Genomic DNA, 7,042 nt, shown 5'->3' on the forward strand with positions numbered 1-7,042 from the left:
CATGTTTAAATCACATGTTAAAACCTAGTTATGTATTAACACTGTGATGATAAAGTAAAGCTGTTCTTTAAACTCGTGGCTTTTTAGCTGTAATTAAAAGAGTGAAAGAAAACAGGTTTTACGAGCTCTTGTACCATTTCCTTCCATGCCACAATGTCTGAGTGAATGTAATGAACACAACTGTTGTGTGGCAAACCTGTTGTAAGCCTGATCTCAGCCAGTTGTAGACAAGTGAAAACAACACACCATGCAGTTACACAAAATATTAGATCCATGTAAAATACCAAGAATGTAGCAACAATTAGATAGTGATGAAAAACTTGCAAAAAAATGGTCGAGAGTGGCACTGTTGACCTGTGCATCATTTCATTTGACTTTTTGTTTCTATGTTTCAACCACATTATGTCGCAATACTTTGAGACTGTTAGAACCATTGGTGGATGAATGGTGAGGAAAAAAATTGCAAAGAAAACATGTATTCACTGATTTAGTAGATTTTTCTGAACAGTCAAATCTGACTGACCAAAACAAACAAAACTTTTACCCACTCTTCCATTCCGGTTTGTGGGGAGCTGCAGGCCATCTCTTGCAGTGATAAAAAGTTTGTCTAATCTGACCACCAATAGCAGAATGGCGTTTATTTTATGGACTCATCTCCTCCTCCACTTGAGTTAAAATTGTTTAACTAGAATCTATTTTCTACAGTTTCCCTGATCCAAAGGAGAGTTTCTGCTTAATTTACCCTAAACCCAGATCAACCAGGAGCTCAGTGTTCAGTCACTGACAGCAGAGTGCCAGGGGTGCACATGTGAATGACATGTCAGCATACTGCAAGTGACATTTACTGAATCTCCAGGGAAATACCCCAGTTTTAAGTTGGGCATTGTTTTTTGTAAGTTTTTTTGTGCTCAGATACAATCGTGTTTTTGTTTGGAAGCATGGCTGTGTTTTGGTAAATATTTTCTGCACTGGCCAGGCTGGCCCGTGGCATGAGCAACAGGCAAAGGCTAAGGGTGCAGCCACCCCGGGGGCATTACAAAAAGGGGAAGAAAGTAAAGTAACTTTCACTTTTCTTGTTGAAACTGATAGATCGTATTATTACCTAATCTGAAACATTATTTCACAAAAACAGCTAGAGACCCCACCCCCTTCACCCTCAGTGAGCTATATGAAAGGGTGAATAAAAATGATTGGTTGATCTTTTATTGTAATCTCTACAATGACTCTAAGAAACAGTGACCTTCAGCAGTATTAAAACCATCTGACTGATTGGACTTGAATGAACGAACGAACGAATGAATGAACCAGCCAACAAATAAATGAACCAACTAACCAAACAATCAACTAACAAACCAATGAATGAACCAACAAACCAACCAACCAACCAATCCACCAACCAACAAACCAACTAACAAATGAACGAACCAACCAACAAATCAATGAACCAACCAACCAACACACCAGCCAACACACCAGCCAACCAACCAACCAACCAACCAACCAACCAACCAACCAACCAACCAACCAACCAACCAAGCAATGAACCAACGAACGAACCAATGAACAAACCAACAAACCAAATAACAAACAAGCTGAACCAATGAACCAACCAACCAATGTACGAACCAACCAACTGACCGAACGACCGACCGACCGACCGACCAAGGAACCAACAAACCAAGGAACCAACCAACAAACCAACCAATGAACCAACCAACCAAACAAACAATGAACCAACAAATGAACCAACCAATGAACTAACGAATGAACCAATCAATGAATCAACGAACCAATGAACCAATGATACATTATTGATCCCATGAAGGGAAATTACAGGACTTCCATAGACTTGTCTGAGTGATGAAGAGGTCTATGATGGATTTGATGACAATAAAACGTAGAAGCAAAACAGAATTACCAAAGGAGGAAGGGTTTGTTGGGTCTGGTATTCAGATTTCTTGTTAGTTGCCCAGAAACAATACAAGAGGTCAGATAAAGCCATTACACCAAGAGCTTTTGACCTCTGTAGGACTTGATTATGCATCCTCAGTGGTTCCTTGTTCCAAATAAAAAAAACAGAATAAAGGAGAGTAAAATACTTTGAAATTGATGTAAGAAGCTTGACAAGATATTAATTTTAACTACACTAGTTCTTATGGCCACAGAAACGGTAATCTACATCGTAATAAAGACAGAAAACGTGGAGGCATTGTGATCCAGATCAAATGTGAAATCTGCAGACTGAAGAGAAATATTAAAAAGTGGTTCTCAGAAGACAGACTGTCATCTGAAGGAAGTTAACAAGCTTGAACCATCCTGAGCATAATCACCATCTGTCAAGCTGGTTCCAGAAACATGACACTAAACCTGCAAGGCCTCCAGCAGTTTAAACTGCTCCAACAGTTTCCCTGTGTTCATGTAAAGAGAGAAATGTGAGCCGGATGAATGTTAAATGTATGAAGTCACCATAAGTGAAGACTTTTTAACACAAGAAACACATTTTACAACCAGATGGGAAGGTTTGCTCAGGGCAATAGATTTATCATTGTTGGGTCTATTGCAACACTCAGCCCATTTCAACCAACCAAAACACACCTATCATTTTCCAATAATCATTCAATCACTTTGGAGCCAACTTCTGATTTATTTTATTGTAGATAGCTCTTTAAGTGCATGGTGTTTGATTTATGCATTGTTCAATTAAAATGTTCATAACACCCTTGTTTTTTCATTCCTTGACTACAAAGTCATTCCTGGCAGAAGACTTTGTAGTCATTGTTCTTTAAGCGCTGCTATAATGATGGATATCAAACAGCTCCCGTCTTAAATAACCTTCTTCATGACAAGACTTCTTTTTCCACAAGCTAGGTGTCACAATTTCCTCTTGTGTTCTCCTTGAAACACCAGCTCAGGGTGCTGGAAGCCTCTTATCTAAAATATCAAATATTTAACTTCAAACACAAATATTTCTCAACTTATTTTAACTCTGCAGAAATTCTGAATTACAGCTCTGAGTGTTTGTGTGTGAGTCATGTACACAGCACACAGTCCTTCAGCCTGAACTCCCACCTGAGTGCAAGTGTTCACAGGAGTCCTGCAGGATCCCCGGCACCAGCAGAGCCAACCCTGAACCCTGAATCTGAACCCTGAACCCCAGACCTGAACCTAAACTTTGAACCCTGAACATTGAACCCTGAAACTGAACCCTGAACCTTAAACCTGAACCCTGAACCTTGAACCTGAACCCTGAAACTGAACCCTGAACCTTGAACCTGTACCCTGAACCTAAGCCCTGTTTGTGCGTGAGTCATACGTATACACAGTCATTAAGTCTGAACTCCTACCTGAGTGCAGGTGTTCACAGGAGCCCTGCAGAATCCCTGGCACCAGCAGAGCCAACCATGAACCCTGAACCTGAACCCTGAACCCTGAACCCTGGACCCTGAACCCTAAACCATGAACCTGAACCCTGAATGCTAAACCCTGAACTTTGGACCCTGAACCCTGAACCCTTAACCTGGACCCTGAACCCTGAACCCTTAACCTGGAACCTGAACTTTGAACCCCTGAACCCTGAACTTTGAACCCTGAACCTGAACCTAAACCCTGTTTGTGCGTGAGTCGTATACACAGTCATTTGGCCTGAACTCCCACCTGAGTGCAGGTGCTCACAGGAGCCCGGCAGGATCCCCGGCACCAGCAGAGCCAACCCTGAACCCTGAACCCCGGACCTGAACCTAAACTTTGTATCCTGAACCCTGAACCCCGAACCCGAACCTAAACTTTGAACCCTGAACCCTTAACCTGAACCCTGAACCTAAACCCTGAAACCTGAACCCTGGACCTGAACCCTTAATCCTGAACCCTGGACCTGAACCCTGAACACTGAACCTGTTTGTGTGTGAGTCGTGTACACCATCCTTTAGTCTGAACTCCTACCTGAGTGCAGGTGTTCACAGGAGCCCTGCAGAATCCCTGGCACCAGCAGAGCCAACCCTGAACCCTGAACCCTAAACTCTGAACCCCGGACCCTGAACCCTAAACCCTGAACTTTGAACCCCTGAACCCTGAACTTTGAACCCTGAACCTGAACACTGAACCTGAACCCTGAACCTGAACCCTGAAACTGAACCCTGGGCTGTCACTGCTTCAAAACATGAGGAAATGATCATGTGCTTGTGTTTGAGTTTTGATTAAATGTACTGTTTTTTAAAACAGTACATTTAACTGTTAGTTACATTTAAAACTAACACAGTTATTAAGCTCTTAGATTTGCTGCATTTATTTTGCAGAAGCAGTTAAATTAATATCATGTTCTGATTGTCACATATTTCATCAGTCAGCAGTCGAACGCCTACATTAAACAGAACAATTATGCTAAATATCTTTAATTTTAATATTGCAATAATGTGTAATTCCAGAGGTCTCTGACATTAAACAAAGCTAAAACAGGAAATCTGGATTTGATCCAACATTCAAAACCTTCAATGAGCCATGAAAAGTTAGAGAGCTTGTTAAAGTTTCAGTATTAAAGCAATTAAAGCTGTTTTAATCTTAAATCATGGATCACTTTGCTTAATTATGAAATAAAATCTTACAAAGTGTGCAGCTGATTCAGGAACATGATATGACTTTTAGGAAGCACACATTTAAAATAAAATAAAAAAATCTAAAATAATGCAGATCATGGGGTTCTGGTGAAACATGGCTCAGAGAAAGTACTTGTCAGGATCTGTATTTTGTGGTACTTTTACTTTGTTAAGTTGTGCTTCTCTGTTCTGCCACGCCCACCTCCATCTGCTCCTCAGACCACCTGACTCCAAACCTCTCAGTCTCCCAGTCTTCACCTTTTCCTCCAGTCTGGTATCAGAAGGTTTGTTAGTTTTTCTTTGTCTTGTTTCTGAACTGATTCAGTTTTGGAGTCAAGCCAATTTATAAAATGGACGTGATGACAGAAATGACTGTGACTCAATCAGTTTGACAGTTACTGAACGCAATAAAAGGAATTGAACAATCAGTGCTTTTAATCTCTCATTAAACACTAGATCAACTAAATTATTCATCAGATCTCACCAGCTGATGGTTGTATACAAGAATTACAGAGATTTTATTAAAAACTACAAATAAAATCAGACCATCAGATTGGATAGAGGACCCAAAAGATGTACTCAAGTAAAAGTAAAAATAATGTACAAAAAATGACTCAAGTAAGAATAAAAAGGTATTTTGGAAAGAGGCTACTTGAGTACTGAGCACTAACATCAGATTTAATACTTTAAAATGATGTCATCAGACTGTCCATAATAGAAACTTGTGGTATTTTTAAAGACCCCATAGCAGTTGCCCCTGAAATTCCTTAAAAGCCTTTTCACATTTTTTATATAATTTATAAGGGTATAAAGTGCCAGTAAAAACCAGAGGAAATCATCTGACAACTTGGTTTTCTAAAAAAAAAGCCCCAGGTAATCCGGAAATATCAGGAAATGTTTAAAGCAGAAACCAAACTGTTTTTGCCAACCGGTGAAACAAAGACTGTTAAGGGGTTAAAATGAAGAAAAACACAAATAAATAACATAATTACAAAATAATAAATTCCAGCAGAAGAAAAACTTTTTCAAGTTAGAACTGTTTCATATTACAAAACATATGAAACTTAAACAGTGGGTAATTTAGTTAAAAAAAAAAACAATAAGTCCACCAGACTGTCAGAATCATTCTGAATTATCAGAATGAAAAATTATTATTTTCCTTCTCATCTTGCATCAGGTGAAAGTCTAAGCAGACTTCATGTTGTTTTCTCATCATTCAGATCACAGAAAACAGAGCTGCTGCGTCGTTTATTGCTGATTTAACAGAAGTTTAAAGCCTTTTGTATCCATCCTGACTTCTCAATCCTCTTTAATCTGAGTTCAGTTAGGGCCGTCACTTATTTTACAACAATCTGTAGAAATAAACTTTTACTGTGACATGAAGGGAAGTTTATTTATGTAGAAGATCGTTTTATGGACTGCGACTGATTTACGACAGCAATAAAACAGAAATCATTCAAAAGGGAAAGTTTTTATTTCCATCCTGTCTTCCTGTGGTGGGCTGATGTAATCACACAGAGTGAACGGTCAGGAGAAATGAGCCAGATCACATCCAGAGGGGATAAACCTTTCAGGACTGAAATGATACGTTGTGAGAAACACAACCTGGTTTCAGCTTTGAACCTCAGCCTGGGATCTTTTCTGGATGGAGATTCTTTCTGTGCACATGTGGGTTTTCTCTCTCAAATCAAAAACATGCAACATTCAAATGAATATATCTTGTTTTATTTAAAGGCGAGAAAATCTGTTTCACAAAGGCAGGGCTGACTGACAGTCTACTATTTGTGCAACAATAACCACATGTTTGTTTTAACATTAGTTCTTCAGCGTTGATCAGAAAGATACATTTGAAATTCTTTACTTTCATCACTGCTCAGCTGGAAATGCTTTGGCCAAAACATTACACAGAAATAGAAAACAATAAATAAACATTTATATAAAAATAATTGCTTCTGTCAGTCAACAGTAAGGGATCGTTCCTGTTTGAAGGAGGCTGCTCTGTCAATGCCGCCAACATTTTTCCACACATTCATCTGAAGACAGAAAGTGTGGTGAGCTGTGACACCCTGCAGCTTCACTTCTGACGCTTTGTGTACTTCATACTGATGTTAGCATGGATGCTACACATTAGCATGTGATCTAGTAGAGGTTGTGTGAAAATATAAACTAGATAAAGTGTTTCATCTTGATCTTGCTGCTTCTTGTTTACTTTATCACAGACTTTGATTTGTAGAACAGGAGCAACAAGCTAAAAGAAGAGGAACCAACTCAAGCATGTACCAAGGGGCACAAAGAGTGCCAAGAAAAGATTCCCCACACCATGACACCACCACCACCAGCCTGAACCGTTGATTCAAGGCAGGATGGATCCATGCTTTCATGTTGTTGACGCCAAATTCTGACCCTACCATCCGAATGTCGCAGCAGAAATCGAGACTCATCAGTCCAGGCAA

Source organism: Austrofundulus limnaeus, unplaced genomic scaffold (genome assembly GCF_001266775.1).
Source record: "Austrofundulus limnaeus strain Quisiro unplaced genomic scaffold, Austrofundulus_limnaeus-1.0 Scaffold298, whole genome shotgun sequence".
NCBI classification, from domain to species: Eukaryota; Metazoa; Chordata; class Actinopteri; order Cyprinodontiformes; family Rivulidae; genus Austrofundulus; species Austrofundulus limnaeus.